Raw genomic sequence first — 20,222 nt, forward strand, 5'->3', positions numbered from 1 at the left:
GACACCTGCACTGCCTTCCTACTCTTGCTCTTTCTTTTGGTCACCCATTTTCTATCTCCCTCAGTAACCTTCACCTGCGGTGTGACCAACTCACTAAACGTGCTATCCACGACCTCCTCAGCATCGCGGATGCTCCAAAGTGAGTCCATCCGCAGCTCCAGAGCCGTCAAGCGGTCTAACAGGAGCTGCAACTGAACACACTTCTTGCACGTGAAGGAGCCAGGGACAGTGGACTTGTCCCTGAGCTCCCACATCGCACACGAGGAGCATGACACGGGTCTGGGATCTCCTGCCATGTCTTAAACCTTAGATAAACTTAAACAACTAGAATATCAAAATAAAAATAAATAAATTAGACAATGAAAAGAAAAAGAGACTACTTACCAGTCACTTACCAGGGTTAAAAAGCACCTCCTCACACTCTGCACCGAATTACCTCACTGCACCAAATTACCAAGTTTCAATCCCCCACTCGGGCTGAGTCTCACTCCGGATGAGTGTCCTGGAAAGTGCGAGCTTCTCGCAGGTAAAGCTCACAGTTTTGAGCCTCGATCCTTCAGTCGTAGCAGTCCTTCCCGACCCACATAATGTAGGAGGAGGTACCCTAGCAGAGATGCACACAGCGATCCTTGATGTGATCGGCTATAACAGTGGAGATCCGGTAGAAGGCCTGAATAGATGCAGGCAAAAGAAGACAGTGTACCCCTCACAGCGTTTGCTGGACACTTGTGGATTCATTTCACTGTAGTTTTTGGATAATTAGCCTGCGTCCATTTGTCCCCAGATAACATGGCAAAATGGACTTGAATCTTCATCTCTCATGCAACAGAGGCAGGACAGAGAGCTTGCGCGAATTATGACCCCTCAGATGAGGCTCACAATGAGAAATGGGTTTTGAAAAGGTTATCCTGCGCTTGGGAGCAATCCGTTCAGAACAAAACCAATTTTAGGAAACCCGAGGAAGAGCAGGCAAATGCAGAAATGCATATAGTTAAAGCGCACCAGAACCCCGCATGGATAAATGAGAGTAGGAACAGCCCACCCCAGCCCAAATCGCAGGAGTGTTACAACTGTGGTCAATTAGGACACTTTGCACGAGAGTGCAACGAGCCACAGAAACCACAGAGAGCCCAACAGACAGGCACCCTAAATAGGAATAGGGCAAAGCCTATTCATAGTGTTAGCGCCCGTTGAGGCATGAACGGCACAGACTGATGGTGTTCGGGCTCCCCAACTTGGGTCTGCGACACCCTTTGGGATACATCCGGTCGACCGGTCAAAGCAGGCAAAGTCTGGGGTCAGCCCGTTGAATTTCTTTGGGACACAGGAGGATCCCGCACCACGCTCAATTCCTCCACGATGTTTCAGAGGGACACATGGCCCACTACAGACACCATCACCCTCAGCGGCTTTACAGGCCACTCACAGCAGGGACACATCACAGCCCCTGAATCCATACAAATCGGCAATATAACAACCAAGCACCCCATAGTGTTAGTTGATCTGCTCCACACAACAGAACACATTTTAGGAATCGACTTTATGAGCTCCCATAACCTTTCATTTCATCCAGTCAACCAATGTCTCTGGAGAATGGCAAAAGCAACACACGCCCCCGCCATGCTCACAGTAGGAGAATATGCAAATAGGATCAGCTCAGTTGGAGATTACTGGTTTGACCCGAGAACAATTAGTGCAGACAAACAGGTTAGGGAAGTCCTGCAAGAACACAAAGCAGCATTTGCACAGCACGAGCACGACTGTGGCAAAATGGCTAGCTCTGTGCAGATTACAGGTCTTGACACCAGACCCCAGAAACAGTACGGATTTCCCAAAGAAGCAGAGGGAGAAATCTCAAAAGTGATAGATAGCTTGTTAGAACAGGGCGTACTGAGATCAGTAGCCTCCACTAATAATGCCCCGATTTGACCCGTCAGGAAATCTGATGGATCATGGCGACTGACCATTGATTACCGGGAACTGAACAAAGTGACCCCAGCAGCAGCCCCCACCGTAACCACAGTTCCCGAGATCATGCTCAAGCAGGTACTCCAGTCACGATTCTTTACGGTTTTGGACATTAGTAACGGCTTCTGGTCCATTCCATTGGCTAAAGCGTGCCAGTAGAAATTTGCCTTCACTTTTAAAGGACAGCAGTATACGTGGACGTGCCTTCCACAACACCCCCTCCATTTTCCACCGACAGCTGGCAAATGGATTCGCTAAATTTTCCCGCCCCGAAAGTCTGGTCCAGTATGTGGACGACCTGCTACTACAGACAGGCATAAAAGCAGGGCACATTTCACTTCTAGCAGAACTCCAAGGACTCCTAAAAGAAATTGGATGTACGGTTAACCCCAAAAATGCCCAGATTTTGGAAGAAAAAGTGATATACTTGGGAACAGTTATCGCGCATGGTAAACGTGAGATCGAGCCGAAAAGGATTGACTCGTTTGTCAAATTGCCCCTTCCCCACAATGTCTCAGCCCTCCGGTCGCTTTTAGGACTGGTTGGCTACTGCCGAAACCATTTCGACGGTTTTGCCACTAAAGCAGTGCCCCTCTCGGAACTTCTCAAGAAACAGGCACCTTGGGAATGGCTTCCGCAGCATACTGATGCCGTGGATGCTTTAAAAAGAGCATTCAGGACAGACCCCGCACGACAAGTCCCAGACTCACTTTCCCCGTACGCTATCAAAGTAGCAAGCACCGACCGAACCCTTTCGGCCGTGCTCCTTCAGGAACGGCATGACCAGTTAAGACCTGTAGCATGCGCATCCCGAGTATTAGGCCCTGTTGAGCAAGGATTTTCTGCGTGTGAAAGGCACCTGCCCGCAGTTTTTTGGGCAGTACAGTACTTTTCATACATGACAGGACTCAACCCCATCACCATCTTCACAGAACACACCTCAACACAGGTATTATTACACGGCCGACTTAAAGATGGCACAGTCAGCCAAATCCGAGCAGCCCGTTGGACCCTTCTTTTACATCACAGTTAAAAGAACAAAGACACACACTATCCTTGCGGATAATTTACAGTACCCAGGCACCCCTCATGAATGTGAGATTATCTCCACACAGCACAACACAGGCCCATTCATTCCAAAAACACCTCCCAGGAAGATGGGTAGTTCACCCCAGAGACCCAAGCCCACAGAAACTTGCGCACCCCAGAAAATCTATGTGGATGGCTCCTCCACAGTTTTGGACAGCAAACGCATTACAGGATGCAGTATTTATGTAGAGGACGCGCAGGGACAAGCCCTAGAAGAGATTTCCCTAAAGTTGCCAGGACACTTAGGCTCGCAGGCAGCAGAACTGGCAGCGATAGCATACATAGTAGACCACCCCGATTAGTTCCCCATCCCAGCAGACATCTACTCCGACAGCCTGTTTGTCTGTCATAGCTTAACCGAATTCCTACCCCTGTGGGAGACAAGAGGATTTGTTTCCGCAGACGGAAAATCCCTACCATCAGCCCCATTACTCCGCCATATTTTAAAGCAGGCAAAGGACAGGAAATACGGCATTGTAAAAGTTCGCAGTCACCACCGGTCTTCCCCACCTGGAAATGTTAAAGCAGACGCCCTAGCAAAAGCAGGTTCTAGGCATGGTTATTTTTGGAACACCGCCGAAAGCGCCCCAGTACACGCAGTTCAGGTCTCACAGACCAACATACAGGATTTAGCCCAGGCACAGAAACAGGACGAGAAGCTCAGGGAAGTTTTAAAGGGAACCTTCCCAGCCGCTTATGACAAATTTAAAAATTCCATGACCACACATGACGGTGTGATTCTTAAAGACAGCCTTTATGTAGTTCCAGAGCAGGATAGGAACCAACTCATTTGTTTGTTCCATGACAATCATGGACATCAGGGAATTGAACCCACTTTAGCCCACCTCAGACCGCTCTGTTGGTGGCCAAATTTGAAAGCCGACGTAACACACTACGTTGAGAATTGCTTGATCTGTGCCGAGAACAATCCAGACAGATACGCAAAGAAGGCTCAACTTAGCCACACCCGCCCCGTTAATGGCCCATGGACTAACATCCTGATAGACTTCATAGGACCCCTACCCCCTTGCAGAAACGGGAATAAGTATGTGTTTGTGGTCATCGACACCTTCACAAAATGGGTGGAAGCATTTCCATCGCACAGTTGATAGCACATGTGAAGGCGGCGCAACCCGCAGCCGCTGTGAGAATGGGAACAAGGAAGCAACAAAGCAAGGCTTGTTTTGGTAAGACAGTGCATGCCACTGAGTTTGAAGTAGGGCAGCAACTAATGCTTTCCCTTTACAACCCCAGCACATTCCTGTCACCTAAGTACTCAGGTCCGTACTCTATTTCGGACAAAGTAAGCCCCTCTGTCTACAAGATAAAATACCCTAATAGAAAGTCTGCGTGGTTTCATATAAACCAGCTCAAGGCTTATGGCTCACAGAACAACCACACACACCACATCCTGCTCGCAGCAGCAGACGAGCTCGCCCCGCCCACAGAAAACGCATTTCTACCCTCCCCAGCCAGTCCAACCCGTCCTCAGACTCAACTTCGAATCCGCCCCCTGACACACGACTCCGCCTCTCCCCACCCCCAGACAGCAGCGACAGTGACTGCGAAAGCACTGACGACAGCCACAGCACACCATGATACTATCCCCCTACACCAGGCCCCACTCCCAGCAACTCCGAGTACAATTCAAGTGATCCCTTCGAGATCACACACATTAAAGCCCCAGACCCAGACCTACCACCCGACAATTACGAATTAAACAATTCAAAACTAGACACACGATTCTGGCACCGGGACAATTCATTCAGGCTCATCAGGAATGATGAGATGGACCCCAAGTCACCGCACGCAGCTTTAGCATGACTTCTACAGTCAAGAGTATGGCAGCCGGGAGAAGATGATGACATTGAGTCTGACTCCCACCACGCGAATCCCTTTGCGACCCTGTTCGCAACTGAAAACTGAGGCGTCCAGATGATGTTTAAAAGGAACCGCGAGAGATAAGGTGTCCTTTCTGATGGAACCGGCACAATATTTGTTGCATGTTTGTTTGTACGTGTTTGTTAAATGTTCAGTGTTTAGAATTTAAACAGCTTTTCACAGCTCCACGCCACTACTCCTTTAACGCCCCCTGGCAGTTAATGGAACAAGTTTGTCCACGGACAGCCGCCTAGTTTGTCCGCAGAAACCTCTGAGAATTTGCCCAGACACCAATTCGTAATTGCTCTTCTAATTTGAAGGTTGAAGAGGCATTACTGCAACCCATTCTTTCCGGTTACTCAGGCAGTGGAGAAACGGCACTTATCCCCGCTCTGCCTGAGGACCCCCCCCCCCCCCCCCCCCCTTCCCCCATGGTCAGCTAAGCTCGGGTAGGGCACATCCCTTCCTACCCGGGGATTCCATCCAATTTCTACCCGCCGCATCCCATATGCACCTCATTTTGGCTCTTTCATTTCAAAAGTTTGGTTTTGTTGTATAGTGACCCTTCAGTTGTTTTCCTCATGCTATTTACATCCTGAAACATTGGGATGGTAAATCACACAGGCTGCGAGACGGCTCGCACTGTGTCAGTATTTGTCAGATGGTGACCAATTATAAAGGGTAATTTGCAATAAAGGACAGACAGACAAACACACGAGATCTTAAGCAAGATAATGACAGATATTATGCTTGTGTTCACAGAATTCCAGAAGAAGACAAGAAGAGAAAAAAAGGAAAGATGAAGATGACCTCCATCTTTGTCATATGGACACGAGCAGGATCCCTTTGGTTGCGTGCGAACGCTAACACCCTCACCCCCACCCCACAGGCCGTCAATGATTCACTCCCCCACAGTACACACAGCCCAGTAACAGTCAACAGTACCCCGAACTGGTGTGATAAGTTTATCACTTGGTATTCCCTCTCGTATGTCGTTGAAGCACTTTTAGCACTGGCGATACTTTGCAGTATCGTGCAGACCATTCGAATTAAGAAATGGCGAAGGAGAGCCTACCGCTCTCGCACCCCGGTATACAGAATTAGATCCCCTATTTTCGGTTTCCAACAGGCCCTCGATCCCCTTGACATGGATTAAAGTACATTCGTTTTTTGTTTGTGTGTGCTTGTTTGCTGAATTAAGAAATGTGAACTCTGTGTTTGACTGCCAAACCAGAGAAATTTGAATGCTGCTATTTTTGTACAGTTAAGATGTTAGTATATTTTTGAATTGTTTGAGTGAGGATAGTTTATTGAGAATAGTTAGAGGTTCCAGTTTCTTTATTTTGCAATGCATGTCCTTAATGCCATAGCATTAGAAGTTTGATGATGTGTGTATGTAAAATTGTTTAGTTAAAGATATGTTGCATAGTTAGGGTCAGAGTAGAGCCTAATCATGGGTGCCCGCTTGGTCAGGGAACAAAGACATCGCAGTAGTGTGATCCTTCATACTTCGTGTTGAGGGTCACAAGGAGGGAGTGTAGCCACCTGGGGTGACCACATCCCGATTCCAAAATGGATACTCGCAAAGGGTGCAGGGAAAAATGGACAGCACTAGAAAAAAACGAGCAGGTGCAAGGTTTCCAGTGGATTGGAACTTGCAGAACCCAGACAGAACTGAAACTACAAGCCATTAGCATAGTAATGAGCTATCTCCGGGGGCAAAAGGAAACATTGAAACAATCGGTACCAGGACAGACTCCCCAGCACCAGTGGAGGCTAAAACAAAGGCAGGCCAACGGTTACCTAGAGCCCAACGATCGGGGAACAACCCCGTTATTGGAGAGAATCGATACAAATGATTGGGACATGGTCCAATTAATTGGGACCAAGTCCAGGGACCGCCCAGAAGGGCGCAAAACCCTGGGGGCCATAAAACAGAGTCCCCAAGGTTAGTTTACTCTCTTGCTCTTACTCTTACTCCTCTTCCTCACATTCACCTTGGCATTAGTCTCTCAGCTACGAGAGGCCCGCCAAGCACCAACCACATAAGTCGAAGGTCAACGCACGCTACGAGATAGACGCTCCTAGCTACTATTCTATACCAGTTCGAAGCCAACAGTATCGGAACCGGACAACGGCCATTGTTCCTCTGACTGAGTGGGCACTCGAAGTTAAGTATAGGCTTTTAGTAGTAGCTGTAGTTTAGCGAGTAGAGTTTATGTATGAGTAATAATTGACTGTGTGTAACTAAATGTGCATTGATATCAAACTTACTAACTGGTGTATCGAGTCATTGATCAGTATTCGGTTTGAACCTTGTGGTGGTATCAGAAAGATACCTGGCAACTCTTGAGCAAAGGTAATTATAACAGAGCAAATTAAGGGAAAGCATAACGAGCAACAACCTTCCTTGCTGAAAATTACACACAGTGCCAGTCAGATCTTCCCCACTCTGTTGTACACAAGGTTTTGTTCTGGGCAGTATGTTCAGTCCTTCATTCCAAGAAGGCAACACTGACATCAGGAACAGTAACAATGAAAACTTTGGCAAACGTTTCCCAAAACCATGCTCCACCTGATAAGGTATGAGTGGGCAGTGTAGGAGGGGAACTAATGAATATGGTTTAATTACAACGATTTTTCAGGGCAAACAATAATTATAGTCCATTAAAGGATTTTGATCAGCATATTAGACAGTAGAGGAAAATTTCACAATGTAGCAAAAGATCAAATGGGACTAATTAAATGCTTACGTAGCAATAGAAGCCACCTGTGAGACACTCAATGGCGTGTTTTTCAGTCCAACTGGATTTTAGTGACCTCAGAAAACTTATTTTTCCAAGCCACCTGTGAGACCCTCAATAACATGTTTTTCAGTCTAACTTGGTGAAAGAAACTAGCTATTTCTTGTCAGTAAAAGAGGATTAATTAATAAGTTGAATTAATAATTGACTTAAAAAGCTCAATCAGAAACCATTTTAAATGGATTCCATCATGACTGTGCAAAATGGATATTGCTTGCCTTTGCAAAATGGACATTGCTTGCTTCTGCAAAATGGATATCTGTTTGCAAGGAACAGCTTGCAACGAGCTGAGCAAGTGCAACATTTCCAATGAAGGTCAGGTTGACATGAGAGTTCATATGAGCCTTCCGTTGTCCAAAAGAAGGAATCATAAGACAAAGCGCATACCAGTGCAATAAGAACAGATTTTGCATACCAATACACACTAAAGAATTTGAAGATGCAACATGACTGATAATTCCAAGTTAATGTTGCATATTGAAGATTGACAACCCAATCATCAAATCAAATGTATTGAAGACCCATCCAAACCAATCAGCATGTTATAGGGGCAGGAATAGATTGACTTAGACTGATAACAAATTCCTAAAAAGGTAATAGTTTTAGGCTATTATTTCCATTCTAGAATCATCCTATACTTTTTGCCTAAGAACTCATCTGCTATCTTTGTTTCACATTTTCTATTTCTAGTTCTATCCGACGCAGCTGTTTTGCTTCATGCAAAGAAATCGTTACTGCTATTGTATTTTGAATTCAAGTCGTTCTGTCAGTTACTAAATCTGATTCTCAAAACAGTCTTTTGCAGACAAGGACTGAACTAAGAACTTTGTAAATTCTGTAACGAGAATTTCTGTCATAATCGATCAATAGATACCTAATAAAATTACTTGGCACCCGAAGCGGATAGACAAGATTCTGCATTGTTAGTTGCATGGTCGGCGTTACTTAATATATGCAATAACAGGAAAGTGTAGATCTTACACTTAGTTTTCTAAGATGTAAAGACACAGACACAACGAGCATGTTGACAACAAGAGATTAGGGAAAGAGCCAGAGAAAGATAAGGGGAGCAAATACTCACTCTGCCTGGGTAAACACCTGTAATTTGTTTAATGTAAAGTTAGAACCAGACAATGATCAAATGTAAATTATGCCTTTATCCACGTGATCTACAATGTATGATTATTACTTGGTTTCTCAGTTGGATAGAGCCAGCTCCACAGGATGTTTTCTGAGATTGTGCTCTCTCAACGCATTGGCTAATAAATGTTTGTTCTGTACCAGGGCCTCCTGAGATTATTTTGGTTAATAGTCTACTCCACAAAAGTAGCAAGGGAACTTTGAAGGTGGAGACTGAATTTCAGAGAAGCGTGAAGATCATAATGCAATCAGATATTACTTCCTCTGGATTACAGTTTTATTATTTGAATGAAGCTAATGCAGAGCCAGTTACAAATGTTTCTCTAAACCTTGAGACAAATCACACTTGGACTTAGAGCCAATCCACAATTTAGACTATACTTCGAATTATATGATTTTCTAACCACATCCCTTCCAATACTGAAGACTCCATACTTAATTCTCAGAGTAATTGGATAAATGTAATAAAATGTACTCAAAAATAAATGAGTCTGTTATTCCCTAAAATCAGAGGCCTTTAGTTTACAAAAGAAATCAGATTCTATTACAATACAATATTTCAGAATAATAACACATAATTTAGGATAATTTTTGTGATTAAGGTAATGAAGATTTAGTGACAGGCAAGCACAGGTTTGCACTCCTCTCCTGCTACAATGCCATGTTCATTGTTATCGCAATGCCCTGGTTTACCAAGGCCTAATGTCATCACACCAAATCTCCCAATAAATTCTTCCTGACCCAAGGATTGAATATACTTTGTACATACACAGGTAGTCATCATCACAAAGTTCCCTTTCTTCGGTATAAACCTTTCTCTCTCTGTTTCTCAAACTGTATCTTCTACTTTCAGTCTCTTTGATCACTTGTTCATTTGTAGATCCCAAAGTATTTCCAGAACAAACAACTGTGAAATAAATAAAAAAGATCATGGACAGAACTTGAATAAATTAAATGTAATTCTTGGTGCATGTAAAGTTTGTTTATTTTTTGAATGATCAAGAGAACAAAGAACATACAGTGCAGAAGGAGGCCATTCGGCCCATCGAGTCTGCACGGGCCCACTTAAGCCCTCACTTCCACCCTATCCCCGTAACCCAATAACCCCCCCTAACCTTTTTTGGTCAGTAAGGGCAATTTATCATGGCCAATTCACCTAACCTGCATGTCTTTGGACTGTGGGAGGAAACCAGAGCAGCCGGAAGAAACCCACGCAGACACGGGGAGAACGTGCAGACTCCGCACAGACAGTGATCCAGCAGGGAATCGAACCTGGGACCCAGTCGCTGTGAAGTCACAGCACTAATCACTTGTGCTACCATGCTGCCCAGCAGCTGCCAATTCTGAAGATATTTATCTCGTTCAGCAAGACACGGAATTAATGTATCTTCAGACACTGCTGCAGTGGTCACATTGTCATGTCAAGCATTTATTCATCCTTGAAACTGTAGCCACCGAAGTTGGCCATTCCCTCAATACAAAATGGAGGAACGCAAAGCTTGCAGGTTAAAATGGACAAAGCTGCACCAAGCCAATGTGTATTCTGTCGGCTAAGCGAGCAGACAGCACCGAAACAAACATTCCGCATACTAATGAGGCAATCTCCAGGATAGTTAACATAGTAATGGAACGATCCCAGGGACAATGGACACAAATAGGGAAGTGATTGCAACAGTGTATGGGAAACCAGACACCCCGGCACCAGCGGGGTTCGAAAACAAAGCACCTGAAGGCCCGCCCAATAGCCGAGGGACAGCCTCAGTATTGGGGGGATTCAAACAAATAGATTAGGAAGAGACCCAATCGATTCCCAGCAGGTAGAGGAACCGACCAAAAGGGCGCGATCCCTGGGACCTACAAAAGACAGGCCCCTAACTTAGTTTTTCTTCTTGACCAGCCCTCCTCTCTTGACTAGCCCTCTGGACCAGCCTTTACCGAAGGAGACCTTCACCGAGAGAGAGGAGAGGTTTGGGACAGCAGCCGCCAGCAAGTAAGTGTCTCACAACAATCGCTACCAGAGATAGACACTCCTGACCCCTTTTTAACCCGTACCAACCTGAAGTCTGCGGACCAGTGCAGAGCAAGAGGCCTTGTCCCCTGATCCTGCAGTTCCCTTTAAGATAAGTATTGGTTTATTTAGTGGTAGGAATAGTTTAGTCATCTGGCGTGTGCATGAGTAGATTATAATTGTATTATAATAAACTCCTTTGTTTGAACTTACTAATTGGTGTATGGTTTTATTGCTTTGAACTTGACCTTGAAACTTGTGGCGGTATCTTAACGATACCTGGCAACTCCAGAGCTAAGTAACGAAACAGCCAAATCGAGTGTTAAGCACACTCACCCAGAACAAGCAACAAAACGTCCTCAAATATACTTTACTGAAATCCTTTACGCCAGGACAAATACCATCATTGGATTAACTACGAGCATCACTTCTCCAAACCAAGGTACCTGTTTTTCGGTTGATCTTTTTCACAGAAACAATCTCTTTCTTATCCGTGACTGTGTCATTCGAGAAGCCCAGAGTTCCATCATTTTTATCCTCTTCTGAATGGAATATAAACGACAATGGAACTTTTCGGTTCTGAAATGCAGAATGCCCAGACTTTTTGAATTGCGACAGAGATTATATGGAAAACAAAGTATTTATCCATATTCCTCTCCGTTATTTCTTGTATTATGGACCAGGATTTAGAGAACACCAAAGTGTATCATAGAGTTCACCTGACCCACAACTTTAACTCAATTTTGGTTCTGGGGAGCACAAGGGCCCACTTTGCAGTTGTGATGCAACAGAGAGCTAAAGTATGTTTAAAACAAACTAATGTTTATTCTATGAAACCAGTTAACATTTTATAAACACACAGGAAACATCTACAAACACTGATACTTTCCCAAATACAATATTCTATAGGTAACCCTTAATAAATTCCCCCAAACAACATCCATAAGTTAAATCCTTTTTAAAATTAAGACGGCAGGTGGCCAGAGTGCGAAAGGTGCTGCTACAGAGGGGAAGGCAGGCAGGGGGTTTGGGTCTTCCGACCCTGATGTACTACTACTGGGCAGCGAATGTGGAGAAGGTGCGGAGCTGGGTTAGAGGGGTTGATTCGCAATGGGTCAAAATGGAGGAGAGTCTGTGCAGGGGGTTGGGACTGAAAGCACTGGCAACAGCGCCTCTCCTGATAGCTCCGGTTGTTGATTCCTGGTTAATTTGCTGTCAGTCTAGATTCAATAAAATCTGAGATGGATTTGCAGGTATCATATCATTTAATAATAACTAACTTGCAAGGCTGACTCAATCCATAGGACCTCAGGACACACACACTGTCTTCTGAGAGCCCAGAATAAAGAGAGAGAGTATACAAAGAAATTTCTGCTGATATATTCAAACTCACAGTAAGATTCACATATAAGCTTCCCATTGGTCATTCTATACACCTCCTGACCTGGCCCTATATCCTAATTGGTCACTTTGCATTGTAACCCCAGCATCCTTTTCACCATGCTCACCACGAGGTTCCCATCCCCCGCGAGCCATGCTCTGCTCTGCTCTTTCCTTTGTTCTGTCTGTGAACACAGTACGCTCAGGGTCCTGCGGTCCACCCCCTACCATCAGACCGGCCCTACTAACATCGGACCGGCCCTACTATCTATCCTATCTTAACTAATAATTCTAATTTTATCACATTCATTTATTCATTTCCTCACGGTGAAATACTCAGTGAGTCCAGTAATAATAGCTTCATTGAAAATCTGGAGGCAGTTTCGCCAACACTTCGGGTGTGGGGCAGGGTCAAGGGAAATGCCGATTCGGGGGAACCACAGATTTGAGCCAGGGAGGTGGGATGGAAATTTCCGGAAATGGGAAGAGAGGGGATTAAGACGCTAAAAGATTTGTTTCTTAGGGGTCGGTTTGCCAGATTGAAGGAGCTGGAAGCGAAGTATGGGATGGAGCAGGGAGAAATGTTACATGCAGGTTCAGGATTTTGCCAGAAAGGATATACAGAGCTTCCCGGAGGAACTGACCTCCACATTGCTGGGAGAGGTGCTGACGACAAGGGGACTGGAGAAAGGGGTAGTGTCAGCGGCGTACGGAGCAACTTTGGAAGAGGATAAGGCACCACTGGAAGGGATCAAAGCAAAGTGGGAGGAAGAGTTGGGAGAGGTTATAGAGGAGGGGGTCTGTGAGGTGCTCCAGAGAGTAAATGTCTCCACCTCATGTGCGAGGTTGGGGCTGATGCAGCTGAAGGTGGTATACAGGACACACCTCACGAGGGCGAGGATGAGCCGATTCTTTGAAGGAGTAGAAGATGTGTGTGAGCGTTGCGGGGGGGCCCCCGCTAATTACGTATGTTTTGGTCCTGTCCAAAGCTAGAGGATTACTGGAGGAGGTTTTTAGGGTAATCTCTAAGGTGGTGCATGTGAAACTGGACCTGGGACCCCGGGAGGCCATATTCGGGGTGTCGGACCAGCCTGGGTTGGAAACGGATGCGGAAGCAGATATCGTAGCCTTTGCCTCGTTGTTCGCCCGAAGGCAGATCCTGTTGGGATGGAGAGCAGCCTCTCCACCCTGTGCCCTGGCGTGGCAGGGGGATCGGCTGGAATTCTTCACTCTTGAGAAGGTTAAGTTTGAACTGAGGGGAAGGACGGAGGGGTTCTACAAGTCAAGGGCATTATTTATTATGAAAATGTGAAAAAGGAGAATAAAAATATTTAAAAACAAAAAACATAAAGACAGCAGGTTTAAATGCTCTATAATTATTATTATATATTTTTATGGTTATAATATTCAGTATATACTCAGTTTCCTCTTCCGTGTATGCTTTCTCATACATCCGTTTTATTTCTATATCTTTCTGTTGTAAGTCCGCCAATTTAAAAATATCAGCCTCATCCTCCATCTGTTCATGTTTTTTTCCAACCATCTGATCAAAAATTGTTTCTGATAATTGAACTTCAACTTTATCTTCACTATTTGATTTCTCCTCTTGTCTTAACCTGTGAGTTTGCGATCATGTTACTAAACAATCCGAAAGAATCCCAGGATATTCGTCCTTCAACACTTCAGTTGTCTGATTTTCCACTGGCTTATCAACCACAGTCGGCATCACTCCCACCTGCGATCCAACTATATCATTACACAAGATAAACTGTATTCCTAGACCAGATAGTTTCTCTATGACTCATACTACCACTTCACCACTCTTCACTGAACTTTCCAACATTACCTTATATAATTGGACACTGTTCTTCTTACCCGGAATTCTACATATTACCACCTTTTCTGGCAATATTCTTCCCAAAATACATAACTCCTCATCTCTTACCATTGAAGATCGAGTAGCTCCCGTATCTCTTAAAATTGTGACTTCTTTACCCAAACAAGTAAATTCTTTAAAGAGATCTGGCAACTTCTTATCAATCACCTCTTAGACCATAAGACCATAAGACATTGGTCTTATTCAATGATCAGGTTGTACAATCTTTTGCACCTCCTTCACTTCACTTGCGATTTCCTTTAGCACTTTAACAAACCCCACTGTTTTATCCTGTTTTACCACATCAGCCTTCCCCGTGGCTTTACTGTGACTTTACATGGCCTAGTTTATTACAGTGAAAACATTTGAAACTTTTCATTTCTCTTCCATCCTCCTAGATTTCATTTTTAATCCGAGGTACACTCTCCTTATTATCTCCCATCAGATCTCCTTTATCTCTACAACTTGAGAATTTCTCTTTTCCCCAGTTTCAATCACTTACAGGCTGAAACTGATGTCGGAAACCAAGCTTTGATTTATGAACTAATTCATAATCATCTGCCGTTTCTGCAGATGACCTCGCAGTTTTAACCCTCTGCTCTTCCACATGAGTTCTCATTGCATCAAGAATTGAATTTTTAAACTGCTCCAAAAGTATAATTTCTCTGAGTGCTTCATACGTTTGGTCTATTTTCAAAGCCCTTATCCACCTATCAAAGTGACTTTGTTTGATCCTTTCAAACTCCATGTATGTTTGGCCAGGTTCAGGCACTTCAGGCACTAGTTCATGTGCACCGAAGATGGATTTTTTCATCTCCTCATACTTCCCAAATACCTCCTCCGATAGTGATGTAAACACTTCACTGCCGACCAGCTTTGTTTGAATCAGTAAAACCTCAACCACATGTCGTGACCATTTAATTTGTTTAGCCACCTTCTCAAATGAAATGACAAAGTCTTCTACCTCCTTCTCATTAAACCTTGGCAATGTTTGGACATGTTTAAATAGATCCCCACCAAGCCTTTGACTATGGCGCACTTTCTCTTTATCCTCATCACTATCCTCCAACTGTACATTTCCCTTTACATCCGCCAATTTTAACTGACTGTCATGTTTCATGGGAATTTTCTGAAGTTCAAACTCTCTCTTTTTCCCTTTCCTCTCTCTCTTTTTCTTTTGCTAGGGCTATTCTTTATTTCTTTCTTTTCTCTCCTTTTATTTTTCTCTGCTCTGTATCTCCCTTTTTCTCTCATTTCCTATTCAAGCTGCTTTAATTCTTTTTCATGTTCAAGTTGCTTGATTTGGAACTGAATTTTTGCCATTTCTACTGAGTGAGATGTATCTCAAACAATTTTTAATGCTCAGCTAGCGCCTTAAGTACCTCTTCATTTTGTGTGCTATCAGGTAACAATGTTTTTTGCCAAATTTAAAAGCCGTTTTTTAGTCTTTGTAAGGTATTGCATGTGACCTTCTCCACCCCACAAAAACTTCCGAGCCTCCAAAAGAGCCATTGCCCACAACGCACTCTCTACTTAAACTGGTATACCACGCCTGAAAAGCAAACACAAATATGCTCACCCCTCTCTGGCTTTAAGTTCATTGAGCCAATCCAATCACAAAAAATAAACTTTTAATCTGAACGAGCCCCCAATTTATTTGGGGCCAGGGTTTATAGAACACCAATGTGTATCATGGAGTTCACCTGACCCACAACTTTAAATAGATTTTGGTGATGGGGAGCAGAAGGGCCCACTTTGCAGGTGTGATGCAACAGAGATCTAAAGTATGTTAAAAACAAAACAATGTTTATTCTATGAATTCAGTTAACATTTTATAAACACACAGTAAACATCGTATCAACTACAAACACTGATACTTTCCCAGATACAATATTCTATAGGTAACACTTAATAAATTCCCCCAAACAACATCCATAAGTTAAATCCTTTTTAAAATAAAGACAGCTTAGTTTAAATGCTCTACAGAAACAGGTATTATTTGAAATCATCAATGATCTTTTTGAAATCATCAATGATCTGGAGGCATTATTTAGCTTGCAGAGAGAAAGCTCATGATACAGCTGCTTGCTTTAAATGCAGCTCCCCACCTCTGAAAACAAAACTAAACACACGGCAGCTGCCAGCTCAAAAACAAAAGTAAAAGACAGACAGATAGCTGAGCTCTACCCACACAATGACATCACTGCAGCCATTTGTTAAACACCCATTTCTCAAAGGGACTCTCACGACACTTGTATCACATTTGATAAAGAAATGTCCACAAGATCCATTTAAGAAAATCAGTCACTCCTCGTGTAGTACTAAGTCACACATTTCAGACGGTTCCCATGTTTAATACCACCCTCCTGTATTCTCTTCACAGATATCCCAACTGTAGCTAACCCAAGCACAGTCGCTAAAAGAGAAATATTATTGTCCAATAAACATCATTGACTTCTATCTGAGGTACGAAAGCAACCAAGAATGACTTCATTCTGGGGAACCTCGCACTATCTGAATGAAAGCACATCTGCATTTGTACAAGGTAATAAAAATACGAAAAAACCCATAATTGAGTATGACCTATATGAGTAAATAATAATCAGATACTATACAAGGTTTTCTTCTATTCTCTCAGCTTTTCTGAAGGAATGAAAATATGTTCCATAGATGCTAATTATCCTTCATTGGCTTGTTCAAAACTGTACACAACAAAAATTAACAGGAGAATCAGGACTCTGGAAGCATGATGTTAGAGCTAGATCATGGTGCCTTTCAACATTGCACACAACCATATTTTTCGAGTAGAGATCAAGCCATTGAAAGAGCAGTGACCCAGGTTCAGCCCAGTAACTTTGAGATTTCAGTGATGTAGCAGTGATCATTGAGTTTGTCCTTGTGAACCCTGCTGTGCAGCCTCATGGAAACAAAGTTGATGTCCATCGTCTAACTAATGTGCAGATATTCCAAATTGCTCACAGATTTTGGAAGGATTCATCCATCAAGCACATTAAGAACTGTTAATTTACAGTGGGCTCGATTTAATGAAAAGGTTTCTCAGTGTGGTAGCGAGCTGGAACTGTCGCGAGCTTCCCGACGCTCAGACCAGCGGGGCTGTCACCGACCCTGGGGCTCCCAACAGTAGGCCACAGGACGCGATAGACAGAAGGCTGCCTTCAACTCTGATGTGCATCCTGGGGACACACCTAGACGCAGCGGTAGAGCATGGAAGGCTAAACAGGTTGAGGATCACTGAGAGGGCCCTGGAAAGGGGTGAAGGGGGTAAAGGGTGAAAGAGTTGGGGGAGTGGTCGGCAGGGGTGGGGAAGGTGGACGGCACCATCAGGGCTCGGGGAAATTGGGGACACATATGTGTGACATTATCATAAATGTAAAGAACTGTAAGGGTTAATGTTTTGTCCAAATCAACCACTAGAGGGAGCTAGATGTAGAACTATATAAGGCATTGTTGCTAAGCCTTATGGGTGAGAGGTTGAGGAGAAAGCGAGAGGACAGACTGGTGGAAAGACAGTGTGAGTGAGAGAAGATCATAGTTAATGTAACAGTGTAGACATTAGTAGTAGATGAGTGTAGATTATATGTTTATTATCAACTGTGTATGATATCGGAGTGTTAAATCTAATAAAGTAGTGTGAATAAATCTATAGCTTTGTTCAATTTAAAAGCTACTTGTGGTCTTTATGAACATTACACAAAGCATCCTAAAATTAGCAACACAAATAACACAATATGGAAAGCATTAATCAAGTTACACCCATGACATATGACACCTCTGGCACTTGGGAGTTTTGTCGTGCACACCTAACTACAATTGCCAAGTTCCTATTAGCAGTGGCCTTCAACGACATAGCCAGACTGCTCCACGGTCAGTGGGAGCTATGGGTGGTCAGTGAGACAGACAGGCAGGGCCTGGGGCTGTCCATGTAACAGGCACACACAATCCAAGGGGTGGCATGGAGGACTCAATGACGCTGAGACACCCACCCCTCTCCCACCCCACCGAGGGGCGATCCACCCTAATGGTGACGGCCCACCCCAATCACAGATGCCACCCCCAGCAATGGGAAGCAACACCAGTGCCCTCAGGCTCATGGTCCAGTAGTGAAGATGTTTCCTCGCCACCTCGCAGCAGCCATTCCACCAGCTTCACATTTTTAAAAAGGTGTATTAATCAGCACCTCCGTGACCACTTGCTGTGGAGGCGGTTATATCACAGAGGCCGTCAGATTGAGGTCATTCACATTTATTGTATGGAGAATGGCCTTAAGTTTTGATTATTGGTTTCTCGCCACGCCACGGTGGGATCCTGATTTTGCCAACAGGAGCAGGCTGGTTAGATCGCAAACTGATCGGTGCCCCATGTGGTTCTCAATTTTGGCCTCTCCCATGATCTAATGACCTCATTGCCCTGTCGCTCAAGCCCAACATGGCCATTAAATCGCACACAGTATATGCAGGTCTTGAAATTCAAATATGACAAAATGCAGGTCAGGAATATAAATAAAAATACAAGCAAGTTCCCAGGGATTCTAAGCAGACAAGTAAAAGACATAAAATGAAACATTAACTCCAAAGTAGATTCCCGTGTGTAGGCATGCCATGTAGCTGGTGGAGGCAATTGCATGGCATCCAAATCAAACCTTGATGGTTGGACACTGTGCATGAGTACTGCAGGAATAACATCACAGTCACAATAGCCATCATCTGATCACCCAGGGGAAACCACTGGGTCCAGGTACTCCCTCCCGAACAAAACTGTGGGTGAACCTACATCACATGGACAGCAGCAGTCCAATAAGGGAGCACACCCCCTCCCTCACAAGAACAATTATGGATGGGCTAGCCGGTCACACCCCCTGAACCAATATTTTAAAAATGAAGGCAGTGAACGCTGAAAATATGGAGGTCAATTTCGGTCTGAAGGAGAAAGGCTGGTTAATGTTACGGGTGGGACCCTGCAGCTCTATATCTTTCAGATGCTGACAGGCCTGTTGAGAAAATATCGAGCAGTCTGTTTCCATTTGATATATTTGTCTTGTAAGAATTTCTGTCCACACTGAATTACCTTTTTGATGTTGTCTTTCGTCTTCTTGGTATCTTCATTCTTTAAAGGTGGCTTAAAGTTTCTCATCTCTTGAAAATAATAACAATGATGTTTTAGATTTCTCTTGTCTCATATTTCAGCTTTTCACATTTGAACAGGATGGCAATTCCAAAAATGGCATTTTGTTGCTCAAAATAAAATCAAAACATAAATGCAACTAAAAATTAGAAAAAGCCTGCATTAGTTTTATATGTCTACATACATACAAAGATTTTCCAGGACATCTGGGACCGGTGGATGCCTCGGGGGATGGGGTGCATCATCACCTCTGGAAATTATATTTTGGTCTAGTTATTTAAGTTTCTTTTTATGTTGTTTTCCAGTTATAGTTCCCATCAGAGTATGTCACCTATTCTCATTTTATGTTTTTTTGCTGAATTTATTGATTCTTTTGTCTCAGCAAATGAATATACTCATAAGTTAGCATCAGTCATTTATCTAATGGTCCAGAGTGATGTGTTAAATGAGTTGGCTTAACATTGACTGCAACAGGATGCAGTGACACTAGAAACAGGCTTCCGACACAGGAGATGGTCCAACACTGTTTTGTTGAACCTGCTGATTGCTGTACATAATGTGCTGTGTGTTAACACTCTATTAATCTAAACTGATAACCTCTGACTGGCTTGTCCAGACTAGCTCTCTGTCACATGGAGACGGTGTTCAATGCCTTGTGCACTCTATCTCTGTAGCTGTGTCCCGTGAGAAGAGCGAGAGTCTTGATGCTTGCGTGTTTTGTTGGGTTAAGTGTCCTGTCTGGTGATTGGTTGCTCTGTGTCGTGTGCGTTTATTGGTTATCCTGTGTCTCAGTCACTGCTTGTCTGCATCTCATTATATACATGAATGGATATTATGGCGTCTCCCCTTTTTGAAATAAAGTTTGGAATGTGGCTGTATATACAGGTATGACTATGTGCAAGTGGTGAGAGAACAAACATATGTACATGGGAAG

At 43.9% G+C, this 20,222-nt stretch overlaps 1 pseudogene; it reads right to left on the reverse strand.

Moving 5' to 3' along the window:
• LOC119974497 overlaps positions 1-20,222 on the reverse strand; it is a 67,174-nt pseudogene that overhangs the window by 28,072 nt on the left and 18,880 nt on the right.

Source organism: Scyliorhinus canicula, chromosome 12 (genome assembly GCF_902713615.1).
Source record: "Scyliorhinus canicula chromosome 12, sScyCan1.1, whole genome shotgun sequence".
Classification (NCBI taxonomy): domain Eukaryota; kingdom Metazoa; phylum Chordata; class Chondrichthyes; order Carcharhiniformes; family Scyliorhinidae; genus Scyliorhinus; species Scyliorhinus canicula.